At 42.0% G+C, this 18,790-nt stretch overlaps 1 protein-coding gene across 3 annotated transcripts in view; it reads left to right on the top strand.

The window, feature by feature from the left end:
* Nucleotides 1-4,576: 4,576 nt before the first annotated feature.
* The window catches only part of ston2 (stonin 2), a 311,201-nt gene continuing 296,987 nt past the window's right edge, over nt 4,577-18,790 (top strand). Inside the window, exon 1 of one of the 3 annotated variants that reach the window (XM_028821758.2) lies at nt 4,577-4,721. The gene's annotated coding sequence lies outside the window, so the exon portion shown is untranslated. Of the gene's footprint in view, nt 4,749-18,790 lie in introns of all 3 variants that reach the window. The other 2 variants (XM_051920158.1, XM_028821759.2) reach the window with 2 other exon arrangements.

Below are 18,790 nucleotides of genomic sequence, written 5' to 3'. Positions count from 1 at the left end.
CTGTGCATTCCCTGTGCAGCGAGTGAGAGAGACACACATAGAAACACGCGTGCACATGCGCGAGAGAGAGACACACACACAAGCGCGAAAGAGAGACACACACACGCGCGAGAGAGTGACACACACGCACACACATGTACATGAGAGAGGGCTGGCCGCATAAGGGCTTGTTTTTAAAGAGACTGATTCCAGCATTGTTTTAACCTCGTTGTATTTAATGAAGACTATTTTCTATTAGATTTTAACCTCCACTTCTGTTTCCAGTGATCGGTTCGTGGCGTGCATTGTTGCAATGTTACTTTTCTTGGTGGTTTATTAAATTACGGATTTTTCAAATGTTAATTTTTTTCCCTGTGCTTAAAACTCATTAACAAAAAGTGTTTTTAGCCAGCGGTTGGTAGTGCTATAGCGCAAACTCTTGCAGTGTTAGTTTTCTCTGTTGTTCAAGGTTTTCTCAGTGTTATTCAATGTTTTTACATTTAGTTTACTATTACGCTGTGCATTATATGGTTTAATTAACTATATTTGTGCTTAAATATCTTTAAAAAAATATATTTACATACAGTTCGTACGGTCTGGAACGGATTAATTGTATTTACATACAATCCTAAGGGGGAAATTGCTTCGGTTCACGACCAACTTAGTTTACGTCCAGAGTTTTGGAACGAATTATAGTCGTGAACTGAGGTTCCACTGTACTTTGGGACTCTCTATGCCTCCTCATTCGCCCCTCTACAGGTCAAATATTCAGACTTCATTTGGCGACTGATCTTTTCCATCAAATCAACTGCTTTTTCTCTTTGTATTAATGGCACTACTCATTAACTGAGGCAAGTGATTAACTTTAAGTCATTTATCAAGTTTACTGAAATACTTATGTGCAATGAAATACTTACTTGCATCCCCTGCAGATTACAAATTGACCAAATTACAATATCAACCACAGCCAAAAATGAGACATTGAATAAAACGACATCCATAGAATACAACATACTGTACACTGTATACTAGAAACACTCATGCAGTTATCACACTAGTGTGAATGCTAATGGTCCTGCACTGTTCGGCAAAATGGTGTGGGGAGAAAAGTGAATGTGCAGGATGGCTGAGATTTTTTAACAACATTGATTACCTTTCTGAGGCTAGGGATCTGCACCGGTTTGAATCCCGTAAATACCAATAGGGACTCTGCTCTGTTGGGCCCTTGAGCAAGGCCCTTAACCTGCAATTGCTGAGTGCTTTGAGTAGTGAGAAAAGCGCTATATAAATGCAAAGAATAATAATAATAATAATAATAATAACACAGTGCATGTCCAGAGCAGACAGAAGTTATATTCTGTGCTGCCTTCATTGTCCTGAGCAGGTTCCATTCCAGGTTGTTATGCCAGATGCTGAAGAGAGGATGGCTACCACTGTGGACATAAAGAAGTTATTCAGCATCTGGGCTTTCCTCTCACACCTAAGGAGGTAAAAGTTTTGGTGAGCCTTCTTAATGACAGCTGACATATGTTGTGCCCACTTCAAGATGCCAGTGATGGGGCCAACAAAAAATGTAAAGCTGCTTACTTTCCCTGCAGTGTCCACTCCAAAGCAAATCGGGATGCGGCTTGCCTCGTGTCTTTCTTCTGTTTATTGGTTTATCAATGTGTCCCAAGATAAAACTCCTTTCTATAAGACTCGGGCTAACAAATGAAAGGCAAACGCATAGTGAAATGTTCAGCCTGTGATGTAGCGTTGTCATTCTGTGGTTGCAGTCTTTTCTTGACTGGCCACTTAACCAGGTCAGGACCTATCTGTGCCATTAAAAGACAACCTAACAGACCTGTGACCTTAACCACAGTACAAAAATGTATGGCACGAGTTAGCATTCAGGAGCTCTACTGAGTCATCTATCTCAACACTGGGTAGAAGGATTTCACCTCCAAGCCAAGAAGCTTTGTTCTCAGGTAGAGTCTGAGTCCTGCTAACAGGTCTGTGTGGGAGTGCTGGCCAGGTCACACTCAGCTATTTTGGAAAGCATTTGGCAGAGTTTAAGAGGAATGCTACCTACAGTATATGAGCCAGTTAAATGATCTGTTATGCCAAAATTACACCCGTATCTTAAGTACCATAGATAGACACTGTGGAAAGATATTACTTCATTTTTCAAATTTGGCTTTTTACAGTATCTCAATAAGTAAATAAATATTATTATGACGAACAAGAATCAACCTCTCATATACTCACCCATATCGCTCTATTATAGAAAAAAATCCTGGGAGTAAGACTAGGGAGACGAGACGTGATCTTCTCGGATGACAATTTGACGTCCCGCAAGAGACACTTTTCCGTCACGCGAGACAAGGCAGTGAGACAATATTTAAAACAAGTTCATGGACATCTAACCAAGTAGTTGTTGGAATGCTATTGGCAGACAGACATCATGTGCTCCCAACCCTTAAAACAACGACAAGCTGAACACGCAGCTTGCCAGCAGCAGCAACAGGAAGCCAGCAGATGATCCAACCGCTACCCCTTAGCGTGTGTTCAGCCCTCCTCCCTCCACCCCCTTTCACAACGCGAGCGGCAGAGACGAGAAGTGGCAAAAGGACAGCTGCTGTACAGGCTTTGAAATGATCGGGCAGCGAGACAAGCAGAACAGACAGCTCGCCAGCAACAGCAGCAGCAGCAGCAGAAAGACAGCAGATGATCCAACGGCATCTCCTTAGCGTGCGCTCAGCCGCCCCCCCTTCACAACACGAGCAGCTTTTATATGTCCTGCGAGAAAGATGTAACCACGCCTGGGGCCGGAAATAAAGGACAAGTATTGTTTTTACAAACATTTTAAAGTAAAAGTGAACATAATGCATATGTAACAATTCCCATGAAAAAAACAATCTCTTTAAATTGTATATCTGGTAAACCAAACCCGGGGCTGGTCGAGCGAAGCCCCCTAGTGACTAAATAGAAAGAAAACATATGACTTTGCTACAAAAATACAAAGAGCAGTCACAGTCACAATGAGGGACTATATTGGTATAAATGAGCCACAGTCACATTTTTTGACACACTTCTATTGAATAATTTGTTGGCTGAAAGTCCTCAGTGCCAGTGTGTCACCGAGAGGATGTGCAGCATTGTGCACAATAGCACTCAGTTTTGCTTTCTTTCCTTTACTATGACCTCCAGGGGGTCCCAAATGTGTCCTATAACCGAGTCTGCCCTTTTAATTAGCTTGTTGATTTAGTAGGCCTCTCTCGAAGTGATGTTACCAGCCTAGCACACCACAGCATAGAAGACTGCTCTAACCATCACAGATTTGTAAAAGATGAGAAAGATGTCAATACCCACATTAAAGGAACGCAGTCTCCTAAGAAAAAAGAGCCAGCTCTGCCCTTTCTTATATACAGTAGTTCCCCTGTGTTCCTAGACCAGTCCAACCCTGTCATTGATGTGGACTGCCAAGTACTTGTAGGAGTGGACCACCTCTACATTCATTCCTTGAATAGTGATTGAATAGTGACTGGACGGGCAGGTTAGGTGGATTGGCGATTCTAAATTGGCCCTAGTGTGTGCTTGGTGTGTGGGTGTGTTTGTGTGTGTCCTGCGGTGGGTTGGCACCCTGCCCAGGATTGGTTCCTGCCTTGTGCCCTGTGTTGGCTGGGATTGGCTCCAGCAGACCCCCGTGACCCTGTGTTCGGATTCAGCGGGTTGGAAAATGGATGGATGGATAGTGACTGGACGTAATGGCTCTTTGGTGTGGCGAAAGTCAATAACAAGTTCCTTGATTTTGCTGATGTTGAGTTGCAGACAATTCTCTTTGCACCAAGAAACGAACTTCTCCCCCTGACTCCTCTCCTCTGTCTCATCCCCCGTGTTGATACACCCCATACGTGTGGAGTCATCTGAGAATTCCTGCAGGTGACATGACCTGGTGTTATATTTAAAGTCTGAGGTGTACAGACTGAAGGAGACGGGACTGTTCCTTGTGGTGCTCCAGTGCCAGTGTTGCTCTCATTCACACCACAGACACAGTCTGCACACCTTTTTCATGATGAAGTGTTGTCCAAGTGCGTGAAAAGATCCAGTCCAGCAGACAATGGACACTGATTGTATAGTGTAGAAATTTGCCAATGAACATTAGCACACACTAATACTTTTTGGCTGCCACTGTCACCACATCAAAGGTACACGAGGGAGTAGCCCAGATGGGTGCCCAACCAAAACGATTGCCCCTGCTTTCTGTTCAGTGTTCCATTTTAGCGCCTGCTATTTTTGTGCTGAATTCCCCTTAACTTTTTATCAGGTTATCGTTTTCCGTCTCAGCACTTGCTTTTACAAATATTGATTGAAAGACAAGGCTACCTGACAACGCAACTTTTAAAACTGAGAAGGGAAACAAGACTCGATCAAAAACGCCGAAATAAAGCAAGAGTTGCGCCGCAAAGTCCGACGCCGATTGGATTTACTTCACAGGCTTCAAGGCGTCTCCTTCCACTCTCGTTCCCTGGCGCTGCTCCGGAGAGGAGCAGGTGTGGAAAATAAACGCCCACCTGCTAACGCGTTCTCTGCCATTTAAGAAAACACTTTCATTGTACTGAAGAAATAGCGGAGCTCGCTTACTGTTGCTGCTCAGCCAATCAGCAACCGCCGACGGCTCTGTCGGCCGCGTCGCGCGTGTCCGCAACCAGCTTGCGCGCTCCCGAACGAGGAAGAGAACGTCGCGCTGCAGGCGCCCGCTGGTGAGTGATTTCGTAGCCGCTGTTTTGGTGCGTAAGCGCTTCTCAACTTTTTGTTATGCTTCTTGTTAATGTACTTTGCGCATGTTGATTTGAACCTTTATTCTTGAAAGTTGTTTGTCATGACTTGCACGATCAAAGCATTGATGATTTATTATAGCGAACCCTGAACCCTTAATCACTGCAAAAGTGTGTTAAGTGCTGTTGTCACCATGTGTTACATGCACACACGCACATATATGTTAATAAATGAAAATGCGAGTCCGGTCCCCGATCAAGGCGCTGTTACGCCGTTAAACGAGCGCAGGAACAGTTTCTTCCAAGAGTGCAGTTTTATGTATCGGCTCGTTGCTATGGGACTGCTGAAATTCTGTCGCTTGGTTGCTGCGATAATTGTTTTATATTTTCTCCACAGTTCATCCTTTTTACTAGCAGCCTGCACCAGTTCATTCGTACCCTGCAACTTGTTGTACTCATACTGCACCCGTTGTTGTCTGTGACGCACTCGGGTTTCACAGGCGATCCCGGTCTTTGGGTTTCCCTTGCTTGGACAGTTTCAAAGTTTTGCTGAAGATGAGCTTCGGCGATTTTTGAAGTTTCTTTCTTTCTTTCTTTCTTTCTTTCTTTCTTTCTTTCTTTCTTTCTTTCTTTCTTTCTTTCTTTCTTTCTGTGATCGTTTTTAATCTGCATAGTACTCCGTGACTGAAGAGTGTCGTTTTGTTTACTCGCAGTCCCCTCTGCGTCTTTTCGGGCTGCTTGATCAGACATTGTGGGGCGCATCATTTCTGCATCGGTGACTCCCACAGGCGCCCGGAGTTCTCTACAAGCGCAATGCCAGCTAACAGCTCAATCGGCTGGAGCCGCCGGGGAGGAGACTTGTGTCTCCGCTTTGGGAACTGCTCGAGTCTCTTGTTATGAGAAAAAAAAAATCTTTGTTCATATTTTTTCACTTTGTCGCTTTTATAGCTTGCATATCGCGCAAAATAAAAACAATGACAGATAGTTGATCCAGCACATCAGCTAAGTGCAGAATGTCTAGAGTAAAAAGAAAAAAAATGACAGAAGCAGATGTTTCCTCTTCTATGGGAAATAGTGTACAGTGCCTGGCGTAAGGAAGACCAGCTCTGTGTTATTTTCTTATCAGAATTCCTTCTAATTCTTTCCTCCAGCGTAACTGCTGCCAAGTCTTGTCAGCATCACAGCAGAATTTTTAACGGAACTTCATTGGCTGCTTTTGCCACTTTACGCTGCGTTTCTCTTCAGCTTCCCACAACCTTTTGCTTCACGGGGTCATCCTGAATCAGAATATTTGTTGTGAATGATGCCTTCATGAAATATTCTTTGATGGCGTTTTTGCAGAGTACGTCACGATCATTTTTAGCTGATACAAAAGACTGATTGATTATATTGCTTGTCTCTTTAATGCACGGGCTTGCCGGAGGCTCCAGCTGCTAACCGTTTAATAGATAGTTGGCTAACGTAATGGCGTGGCGGAGGAGCTGTTAGTGGTCGTGCCTTCGTGTTTAGAGTCCTGGGTTTGAATCCTGGCCCAGTCCTTGTCTGAGTTTGCTTGTTCTCCACGTGAATGAGCGTTTGTCGTGCTGGAGTGATACGTGTGTTATCCTGGAAATGCTAAGCTGGTTTAGTGTGTGTGGGTGTATGCCATGTGATGGACTAGTGCACTCTAGTCTGGTGCCCAGTCCTGCCAGGGTAGACATTGGTAGGCGAGATAGGAAATGGATGGATGGTGATAACACTTTGCAAATTTTCTCACATGCTCATAAGTTTATTTTTGAACTTTGGTATTTTTTGGCTGTTTTGTCTGAGGCAAAAGAAGACCCTCATGTGCAGGGCCGGATTTTCCTATAGGCTAACTAGGCTTCAGCCTAGGGCCTGAAGATCAAGAGGGGCCTACATTCAAATTGTTAGCAAAATTAAAATTACACTATTCTAAAAACAGTGAACACTAAAACACTGAACCGAAAATAAGGAGAAATTCTACGCATATGACTAATAAACAAACACGGGTTAGTACCAATCACAACATGTTTCATTTAACATATTGATATATATCACAGTAATGATGTATTTTATTATCTCTCATGTAATTTACAAACTTAAAAATGGAAGGTGAAAGGGCCTCATAAGTGGAATAGCCTAGGGCCTCTTTTCATATAAATCCGGCCCTGCTCATGTGCCTCAGGGTGTCCCACACATACTCACACACTGTGAACATTACATATGTCAAAAATTAATCAGATACTGGATTGAAGTCGAAAAAAAAACCCCAAACTGTACATTAAGGTAAACTTCACCTTCCTCCTTTGTTCATTTGTGTATTTCAGTGAATGTTACACACTGACTGGTGTGACATCACATTTGCGGGACATCAACTTAGTGATGGTGTGGTTAACAAACATCAATTAAATATTTCTAAAGGGCTGTGTGGCTTTGTGGCAAAAAGGTGATCTGTAACTGATCATTTTGTGGTAGCATATTTTCATGAAGTAAAATAAAAGCATGGAAAGATTATTCCTTGTTGGCGTTTGTGCTGCAAGGTACTTCTTATCTTCTGCTGTCTACCACGGAGATGTCCATGTAGATGTCGGTGCTATTGGACGCCACAGAATTGGACTGGACATTTTTTCCTACAAGGTTTTTTTTGGGAGTTTTCCCTTGTCTTCTTAGAGAGTCAAGGCTGTGGGGCTGTCAAGAGTGTGAATTTCCCCTTGGGATTAATAAAGTATCTATCTATCTATCTATCTATCTATCTATCTATCTATCTATCTATCTATCTATCTATCTATCTATCTATCTATCTATCTATCTATCTATCTATCTATCTATCTATCTATCTATCTATCTAAGAGGCAGGACCTGTTAAAGCCCATTGCGGCACTTCCGTTGTGATTTTGGGCTATACAAAAATAAACTGTATTGTATTGTATTGTATTACTAAGGCTGCTTGAAGTGCTGATATCTGCCCTCTTCTGACTATCTGCGTGGTCAGTCTCTTAAGTCTCATTCATCTCAACTGCAATATTTACGGCTTGTTCAAAATGCTTGTTCAAATCATGAGTAGTTTGGAAAATGTCAGCCATAGTCTTACTTTTCTATTTCTTTCTTCTTTTTTTGTAGAACAGTAACACTTCAAGTATACAATTTCATAAAACTGACCAATTAGGCATCTGCTATAATAGTGCCCTAACCATATTAACTTATGGAAGCTGAGAGAGGACGTGCAATATCTTTATTTTTTTAAATTGTCTCCTTGAGTAACAGACTCATTGTATCGAGATCTCGAGAAAACAAAGTACGTTTTCTCGAGATAACGGAATCATTTCATCGCGATCTCGAGAAAACGAAACTTAACCTTTGCTCCTGGCATCAGGCTCGCTTAGATTGTGAGGCCAATACAGCTGAAGCCTTGCTAACCATCTTCTTAAATGATGGACACTAACGTTATTATTTTCTAAACTAAGACATAAACATATTTCAGCCTGCGTCAGCCCTTGATTGAACAAAAATGTGACGCGCTGAGGATGTGGCTTCAATAAGCTAAACATTAAACGTTAGATACAATTATTTCATAATTTCGTGAAAACAAGATCTTTTGTTTTATCGAGATCTCAATAAAATTATTCCGTTATCTCGAGAAAACAATTTGAAAAAATAACGATATTGCACGTCCTCTCTGATTGGATTGCTTTCTAATCGTGAGGACTAAATTGGGGTAAGGGTGTGTTGGATGGCAGATTGCAGAGAGTGTCCATACTGTCATTGAAAACGTGGACTTTTTGGCATTTTTGTCAGTCATATTTCACAAGGACTCCCGGGTGTGCACCCTGACAGTAGATCCCGCTATGGTTTCAACCTACCAATTATTGCACAATCCAGGCATTAGAAGTTCCAGTGCTACAGGAACACAATGAGGCATTCGTTTGAAAAGTTTTGTCAACAACAACATTTACAGTATTTATGTAGCATGTTTTCATACAAAGGGTGTAGCTCAAAGTGCTTTACAAGATGAAGAAAGAAAATTTTATATGAAACAAAAATAACATTAGGTAATACTAAGTAACAAAGAACAAAGTAAGGTCAGATGGCTGAGAGGACAGAACAAACAAAAGCAAACAAATCTCAAGATGGGCCGGAGAAAAAAAAAACAAAATCTGCAGGGGTTCCAAGGCCACGAGACCACCCCAGCCCCAACTAGGCATTCTACCTAACATAAATGATCTCAACCAGGCTTCACGTGAAAGAATTTGATGATGACGGCCATGTGGACCTCTGGCCTTTAATGTAGGGACATCACGGTGCTTTGATCAGGTGGTGGGGGCGCAGATCGCTACCACAAAAAAACAGAAAAAGAACAGCAGAGAATAGTAGGGGTGAGTACAGATTGTGGAGTCTTGATGAAAATGATAATTCAAAGCACATACAGCTTAACAGGGACACACTAAAATGTAGCTATGAGAAAGCCATGTTAAAGTAATGAGTTTTCAGAAGTTTTTTAAAATGCTCCAACGTTATTAGCCTGACAAATTCCTATTGGCAGGCTATTCCAGATTTTGGGTGCATAACAGCAGAAGGCCGCCCGCCTCACTACTTCTTTTAAGTTTAGCTCTTGGAATTCTAAGCAGACCCTCATTTGAAGATCTAAGGTTACGATTTGGTGTGTAAGGTGTCAGACATTCCGATATATAAGATGGAGCAGATTATTTAAGGCTTTGTAAACCATAAGTAGTATTTTAAAGTCAATTCTGAATGACACAGGTAACCAATGTAGTGACATCAGAACTAGAGAGATGTGCCCGGATTTTCTTTTCCTAGTTAAGATTCTGGCAGCTGCATTCTGCACTCCTTGCAGTCGATGATGTGTTTTTTTGGTAGTCCTGAGAGGAGTGCATTACAGTAATCTAGCCAACTGAAAAGAAAAGCGTGAACTAATTTTTCATCATCTTGCATAGTTAGAAGGGATCTAACTTTTGATATATTTCTTAAGTGAAAAAATGCTGTCCTGGTAATCTGATTAATATGTGATTTAAAATTCAGGTCAGAGTCAGTAGTTACCCCTAAATTCTTTACCTCAGTTTTGACTTTTAATCCTAATGGATCAAGTTTATTTTTAGTACCCTCACTATATCCATTTTTGCCAATCACTAAGATTTAGTGATTTATTTAGTTTGAGAAAAGTACTTCTCATCCATTCAGAAACATAAGTAAGACATTGTGTCAGTGAACCAAGAGAGTCGGGGTCATCAGGTGCTATTGACAAATACAGTTGTGTGTCGTCAGCATAGCTGTGGTAGCTCACGTCATGCCTTGAGATAATCTGATCTGACAGAAGCATGGAGATTGAAAAGAGCAGCGGACCCAGGATAGAGCCTTGTGGACCACCGTATAGAATATCAGGTATCTTCAAAGTATAATTACCACCACTAACAAAGAATTTTCTACCTGCCAGGTAGGATTCAAACCAATTTAAGATGCTGCCAGAGAGGCCCACCCCCTGACTAAGGTGATTTCTAAGAATGTTGTGATCAATGGTATCAAATGCGGCACTCAGATCTAAGAGGATGAGAACAGATAAACGGCCTCTGTCTGCGTTTACCCACAAGTCATTTACTACTTTAACGAGTGCAGTTTCTATACTGTGATTTGCACTAAAACCCGACTGAAACTTATCGAGAATAGCATGTTTATTGAGGTGATCTTTTAGCTGTGTAATGACAGCTTTTTCTAGGATTTTACTTAAGAAAGGCAGGTTAGAAAAAGTCTAAAATTTTCTAAAAAAGAAGAATCAAGATTATTTTTCTTAAGCAGGGGTTTAACAACAGCAGCCTTAAGACAGACTGGGAAGACTCCTGTATGTAACGAAGAGCTTACAATGTCAAGCACACTATCAAGTAGCACATGGGATACTTCTTTGAAAAAGCTTGTTGGTATCGAGTCAAGAATGCAAGTGGAGAGCAAGATGGCTAGTCACTGTCATAATTTTATCACCATTGACAGACAGATAGATAGGAAAGGTGCTATATGATGGATAGATAGATAGACACATAGATAATGTGAAAGGCACTCTGTAATAGATAGATAGAAAGATACTGTATTTCATATCTATCTATTTTACTGTCATATAGTTCCTTTCACATTTATATGTCTTATCTATTGGTTGTTTTGTGCACCCTATGCTAGCCGGAATATGCTCAAGACCCCCACCTCTATGACCCTCGTCTTGGTTAAGCAGGTTAGAAAATTACGTGAGATAAATAAATATATGCCAGAATGGTTTAATAGAAAGAAAAACTAAAATGAAAGCAAACTTCAGACTTGGCAGTCCCAGTGAGGGATTATACAGGTATATTGCTTTTGGTATAAAGGAGCCCCCATAGCGTTTCTTGACACACTTCTGCTGAATAAGTTGTTGGCTGAATGTCCTCAGAGAGACAATGTGCAGCATTGTTCATAATGGCCCTCAGTTTTGTTTTATTGTTATTACTCATTATTTGACTGACACCTTTATCCCAACTTATACAGTGTTTGAGATCCAATTGGTTGCTTTTCATTTCTTTTCCCCATTAGAGTAACTTGCTCATGGTCACACTGTGCCAGGGTTTGAAGTCCCAAGCCTTAACTACTACACTCCACTGCCTGCCTGGTTTCATTCTCTCCTTCACTTCTATCTCCAGTGTGTTGAGATTTGGAAGGTGAAGCAGTGGAAACACTGTCTTTAATGGTTACTGTTATAGTAGCATGTCCTAACTTGAGCTGGCTTGTTAACGTCTGTAATTAATGCCTCTGACGCCCAGGACCACATTGTGCCATGTTCAGGTAAGTCATCTGTTTTGCCATTTTCTGTACCTTCTTTAGCCTGGTGAAGATCACAGCAAGCTGGAACTTATTTTGGTCTGTAGACTTGTGTCTGTATTAAAGTTTTGCACACCCTGGCTAAGCTCTGCTTACTTGAGGATCATATACGTTTTGTCTTCGGCCTTATCTTTACATCCTGGCAATTGTTTTGGTTTATGAAATTTTTTTAAGTTATACAAGTCCATCCATCCATTATCCAACCCGCTGTATCCTAACTACAGGGTCACAGAGGTCTGCTGGACCCAATTCCAGCCAACACAGGGTGCAAGGCAGGAAACAAACCCCGGGCAGGGCGCCAGCCCACCGCAGTGATACAAGTCTTCTCTCATATATGCCAGATTTGTAAGAATCACGTTGCTGGAGTAATGCTCTCATGAGATTACGGTGTTGTGGGTAGGTGGAGTGGTGGCTCTGAGGTTAGGGATCTGCACTGGCAATCGGAAGGTTGCCGGTTCGAGTCCCGTAAATGCCAATAGAGACTCTGCTCTGTTAGGCCTTCGAGCAATGCCCTTAACCTGCAATTGCTGAGTGCTTTGAGTAGTGAGAAAAGCGCTATATAAATGTAAAGAATTATTGTTATTAATTTGTCCTCTGCCTCGATGGTAGATCTCTGGCGTTTGGCTGGTTTCATTTCATGCTAAAGAGTGTTATTCCCAAAGCTGCCGTGATAAGTGTCTGAATGATTTCATAGCCCTCCAGTCTAATGTGTCCTTATTGATTGTCTATATCTTGCCTGGCAGATGGATGACTCTTCGGTCTGCCTCATATTTTGCAGAGATTTCAAGTTGTCTGTAGATTTAATTCTGGGTGACAGCAGCATTTCATTTCTGTAATGAATTTTTATTTTCATCTAAGATAGATAGTATTTTTAAGTTTTTGGAATGACAAAAACGCACATACTAGTCTAAATAATTTAGGTAACTCCATGCCTTTCCACACCTGCATTTGGTTGTTGAGTTTATGGATTTTACATTTTAAAATAATTTATTGATCATAATATTTGCCTGGCAGTCATTAGCAGTAATTAAGTTAGTGGATGCTTTCAAAGTTATTTTATTTTGCAAACTGTAGAGTCAATTCTTTTAAATAGATCCTACAGTGGAACACTTGTGGGTCAATAAACCCAGAAAGCCAATGTAATGGCTTTTTCACTCATACTAGGATTAGGGTTGCGTGGTATTTACCAGTATTGAAAACGTACTAAAAAACTCAATTTTTAAAACGGTATGCTACCAGTGTTTTGGGAATTTCAGGCCCAGAACTAAACAGTAGTTCTGAAAGACCTTTTGCTCAGTTCTTTGTTCTTCTGCTCTCTGATGCATTGTAGACTCCATTGGGGACACATCTTCCCCACACTAAAGCTTTAAGTTTCTTAAAGTACAGGTCACAAATGTTTGTCATTGATGCATCACGGACAGCTTTTGTTACTGTGGCACAAGAAAATGATAGGTTTTCATCAACTTTCATCTCACAGCTGTTAAACATTCAGCCTGGCAGAAGACTGGCATCAAAAAGTGTGTATAAAAAGGGATAGAGAGAAGGAACTGACAGACAAGCTTGTGAGGTGAAGAGACTGTGGCACTAGATTGACAAAAAGGAAGAACATTTTCCAACATAGTGGGCATAGAAGAGTTGCTTTCCATTGTGCTGCTTACCTGTACACATTGAAATACATTTCGTCGAGTCTGAATGCTGTATTTATGTGTAAAAGGCAAATTATTTACTGGTCTCTACAGTTCAGCGTTAAATCCCGTGGCCGTCGACGTTACCATTGTAGTGAAAAGTTCAGAGCACAGTGAAAATCAGATTATGAATAACTAATCAACTTTAATTACTTAATGTGTACAATAAGAAGGAGCGCATTTTGAAGAAAAATTAATAATAACAAGGCTTTTAATAAAGTGGTTGGCTGCAGAATTAAGCTGAGCTCACAATATACTTTAACAGGACAGAGGGAAACACAGAAGCACAGTGCAGTAAAGCGATGATACAGACAGACAGACACACACACACATATTTATGTATTTAGTTTTGCATGTTTCTCCATTGACATAATTTTGCATATGTTACTTAGTACAGGATGACCTCGGATTGCTGTAGACTGCTTATAATCAATCCTGCTCCTTAAAGAATTTCTTTCTTTTTCTATGCTGTCAGAGTCCTGAATGAGCTGATAGATATGAAAGCAGATAAAAGCACATCTGATTTTTACAGGGCTCTGAATGTTTCACTTCGCAGTCCCTTTGCTGAGTTTGCCGCCAATGTGTGTGTGCCTAGTGTAGGTGAAAGGTCAATGTCATATGCATTTTAACTCTTTGAGGGCTGAATATTTTTTCCTTAAAGTACAGTTTTCTACAAGGAACACAAAGCAATGGTTTCATGCAGAAATCGACATAAAATGTCTGATGCTGTGTGCTGTGGCTGCCCGTTTGTGAGGAATGCATGACAGACTGACTTGCCAGGCTGTCTTTAAATGATGGGGGAAGCAATGAAAGTCGCGGTCACAGTGCATCGCAAGCTGGTTTGTACTTCTGGTCATTGTAAGTGGAAGTCCCCCTAGGCAAACGTCGATGCCATTTTTGCTGTTTTCTGCAGCTCACTAATCACACAAGTGCAGGGAATTTCAGTGAAACCAATGAACCTCCAACTAAAGCATAACAGCAGATTTTGTCCCCATTTACAGTTGATTACCACTGTCAACCCCTCCTTTTGACAAAAGTCGACATCCGCCCTGAAATAGTTAATGCATCTCAATATGGACAAGGATCATTTTGAAAATTATACAAAAACTCCAGTGTGGAAAGAGATCATGTTCGTTTTGAAAAGTGTTTTAAATAAAAATGCGGTAGTATCAATATAACCTCAGTGTGGGGAAATCCCCCTAAACCATCTCCTTCCCTTCGATGCACTTTTGACTTGGCTGTGGACAAACCACATACCCTCACCCTTCTTTTCTTCAATATGCTGTGGATTCTATGGGGGAAAAGCAAATTTCAACGCATTGGAGAATTAAAATGGAAACTGTAGCTTTCAGTAAAGTCGGGAGACACGTTTTTTTTGTGGTGCAACAGGTGCAACACATGCTTGGTTAGTCTAGCGAGTGTGTGACCAGTTTTTGTGGATGATGTTAGGATGGGGTTAAGGGGAGTGTAATGAACAGTTGGAGGAAGACTCTGCAAAGCTGCAATGCTAAAAGAAGCTAAACATCCTGCAATTCTTCACAAGCATTCACATGTCATTTCTCTCATATTGCAGTACATTCAAAAACAAATCGGACATAGATAGATAGATAGATAGATAGATAGATAGATACTTTATTAATCACAAGGGGAAGTTCACATAATCTAGCAGCAGCATACTGATAATAACAATATTAAATTAAATAGTAATAAAAATGCAGGTAAAAACAGACAATAACTTTGAATAATGTTAACGTTTACCCCCACGGGAGGAACTGAAGAGTCGCATAGTGTGGGGGAGGAACGATCTCCTCAGTCTGTCAGTGGAGCAGGACGGTGACAACAGTCTGTCGCTGAAGCTGCTCCTCTGTCTGGAGATGATCCTGTTCAGTGGATGCAGTGGATTCTCCATAATTGACAGGAGCCTGCTCAGTGCCCGTCGCTCTGCCACGGATGTCAAACTGTCCAGTTCCGTACCAACAATAGAGCCTGCCTTCCTCACCAGTTTGTCCAGGTGTGAGGCGTCTTTCTTCTTAATGCTGCCTCCCCAGCACACCACCGCGTAGAAGAGGGCGCTCGCCACAACCGTCTGATAGAACATCTGCAGCTTCGTATTGCAGATGTTGAAGGACGCCAGTCTTCTAAGGAAGTATAACCGGCTCTGTCCACTCTTGCACAGAGCATCAGTATTGGCAGTCCAGTCCAATTTATCACCCAGCTGCACTCCCAGATATTTATAGGTCTGCACCATCTGCACACAGTCACCTCTGATGATCACGGGGTCTATGAGGGGTCTGGGCCTCCTAAAATCCACCAACAGCTCCTTGGCTTTGCTGGTGTTCAGGTGTAGGTGGTTTGAGTTGCACCATTTAACAAAGTCCTTGATGAGGTTTCTATACTCCTCTTATCCCTGCATTGTGGGCGCAACTATGTGCTCGCACAGTTACGTCAGAAATACTGGATACCTTAAGCAAACTCAGCTGTCAGAAAAATAATTTCAAAATGCACAACGTGCAGAAGATACAATGTGAAAGCAGGTGAGCAAAACATGGCAGATTTGCCAGAAGATCACCTAGCACCCAACCAACCACCGTTCACTAATGTTGGAGTCGATTATTTTGGCCCCTTTCTAGTCAAAAGAGGACTAAGTCTAGTCAAGAGGTATGGAGTAATCTTCAGTTGTTTAAAAACCAGAGCTGCGCACATAGAGCTTGCACATAGCTTAGACACTGATTCTTGTATCCAAGCCATACTCCGATTTACGAGTAGAAGAGGACAAGTTAAAATCATGCACTCAGACAATGGAACAAATTTCGTTGGAGCAGAAAGAAAGCTACGAGAAGCTACTAAAAACTTGGAACACGAAAAAACTGGCAACGCTATGATGCAGGAAGAAATCAAATAGATTTTCAATCCTCCATCAGCCTCTCAGCGGGCTGGCGCCCCTGTCAGGATTGGCTGTATTTCATTAACCAATTGGGAGGCCAGTACAACAGAGAGATCAGTGAATGCTCCATTTTAAGGCTGTTTGCTCCTCCAATCCACTAGATGGCAACATCCCTGGGCTTCAGTACCCATTCGGACACCTGCAGGTTATGCTGGGAACTGTAGTCCAGTGGGGCAACTCTGTTGGTGTCTGTGGGTGTTGCCAGGGGTTGTGCTGCAGGGAGTTGCAGTCCCTGATTTATGGGACTTCCATGTGACCTAGAAGTGCTTCCTGGCACCGGAAGTGCTCTCGGTTTTCAATAAAAGGAACCACACTGTCTCATCCTGGGCGAGTCGGAGCCGGGAAAGGAGAAGAGGGAATTGCATTGCTGTTGAAAACAAATGTGTGTGTTAAAACTTGGAATTGTGTCAGTGCATTCGTGTCTGGGGTTTGAGGCTTTGTGGCACCTCAAAGAGTTACTTGTTATTTGCTTCAGTACTGTTTTGGTCCTGGTAGTTATGCTGTGTTCCATTTAAAGTGAGAATTTTTGAGTTCCTAGTAGGATTTGCAGCTCGTAAACTTGGAGATGGTCTGTCAAGTCCGAATTTGCTCAACTTGATATTATGATGTCAATCCAGAATGGCAAGGTACACCACAAACATTAATGAAATCTGTTGTATTATACTGCTTATGAACACTTTGGTCTGTTTGTGTCTCATTAAATGAGTCGTACACACAGTACTGTCCAACCTCTGTCTGTCTTATTAACTGATACGTATTTTGATGGAGCATACATAACAAAGGTTTTCCTGAATGCATCCATATTGGTTTTCTGAATGTTTTACTACTACTCAATACCAAAGTCAAAATTTTAGTACCGATTCAACACTAATGAGGACACATGAGACTCCCGGGGAAAGGCAGTGGATTTAAATGTAATTCCGTGAGCACTGATGCTTTAATTGTCTTTATCTTTATGACAATCAGCCCGGTGAGTGGAAGTAGTTAAGTGCTGGATTTTTTTTCTATTAACACCGTTTTCTAGGCCGTTTATTTTTTTGTACAATGTGCGCTAATTGCTGTGGACTCTGTGAGAGACAGATAGTGCTTTAAGGTATTTTTGAAAGATCAGGAGATGAAAGAACTAAGTGTGGAATTGGCAAAGTCTTGGTCTAGAGAAGAGCAAAAGATCAAATCATGGAAGAAGGACTAAATGGAAGAAAGACAAAACCCAGTGAACAAACGCTCAAAATCTATCTTACTAAACCACAGTTAATTTATGCATGGCGGACGCACCAAGACGCATGCGCACTGTGGCCTTGGTGCCCGTCCCAGAGTCCAGAGTCAAACGCACACATGCGCACTGCGGCCTTGGCGCCCGCCCCAGAGTCCAGAGTCAAACGCAGCGGTTTCCCAAAACGCGGCGGCGCCCGCCCCACAGTCAAACGCGGCGGCTTCCCAGAGTCAGTAGGTGGCGCCCAAACAACACAACCTGTACAGTCATAGATACAAACAATGAACGAAGGCGCCCACACAAAGAAACCGCTTTAGTTCAAATAGGGGTATTGAATTAATTGGAAACTTTTCCATGCCTACGACCTGTGAACTACACCTGAGGTAAAGTGTGCACACCAGGTTGTACAGCCGCCTGGACGCGACCGCCCACACCACCGCATTTACCCTCCATGATATGTCATCACGCAGCGGCTTCCCACCGAGCCGCATATTGCGCCGTGGCGCACGCCCTAGAGTCAAACGCAGCGGCTACCCAGAGTCAGTAGGTGGCGCCCAAACAACACAAAGATCACATAACGGTCACAGACTCAAATCCAGCGGCTTCCCAGACTCAGTGGCTGGCACACAAACACCACAACCTGTAAACTACACTTGCTGTGCTCCACTCTGCCAGCAGTCGGTGTCAGCAAAGGCAACAGAATCACGTCTCCACAAAACGAAACCGCTTTAGTACAGATATGCTTATTTAATTAAATGACATTTCCCCAGACGCAACCACCCTCCATCATATGTCATCCATCCAAATATCGGACGGAACAGAAACTGATTGCCATTCTTGGATTTCCGATTCGCTAGCGAATCGCGGGCTTACTTGTGAAGTCAAGAAAACAGAGCAGAAAAGTCTCAACACTAAATTCTTTGTGAAAGTGCCTGTTGTCTTTCTACGGAGATCAAGAAAAAAGAGACGTAGTAAGTAGGGGTCCTGAAGTTACTCGTGCAACAAGGCCATGGTATTCCTGGTGTTGGATTCAGCCCATTTGCTTAATTCATTTTTTTTTTTTTGATAATGGAACCTGTTGTTTAATTTTATGGCTTGTTAGTGTTTTCATTCTCCCAGGTCACGTCATTCTTATATTGCAGATTTTTCTTTTCCGAGGATATGATCTTAATGATCTGAGGTATGGAGCAGATTAGCGTTTCTCAGTCCTTCACTCATTCTTTCCAAATACAATATTAAAATGGAACCTTCATGATGAACATGCACAGGTGTAAATGGGAACTACTGTATATAGATGGTGAACTGTAGAGTCCATTGTCATTTGAATCTCATTATTTATCGGCAGCAGGTTAAGAAAAAA

Source organism: Erpetoichthys calabaricus, chromosome 16 (genome assembly GCF_900747795.2).
Source record: "Erpetoichthys calabaricus chromosome 16, fErpCal1.3, whole genome shotgun sequence".
Classification (NCBI taxonomy): Eukaryota; Metazoa; Chordata; class Cladistia; order Polypteriformes; family Polypteridae; genus Erpetoichthys; species Erpetoichthys calabaricus.
This window is presented reverse-complemented; position numbering and strand designations above follow the sequence as displayed.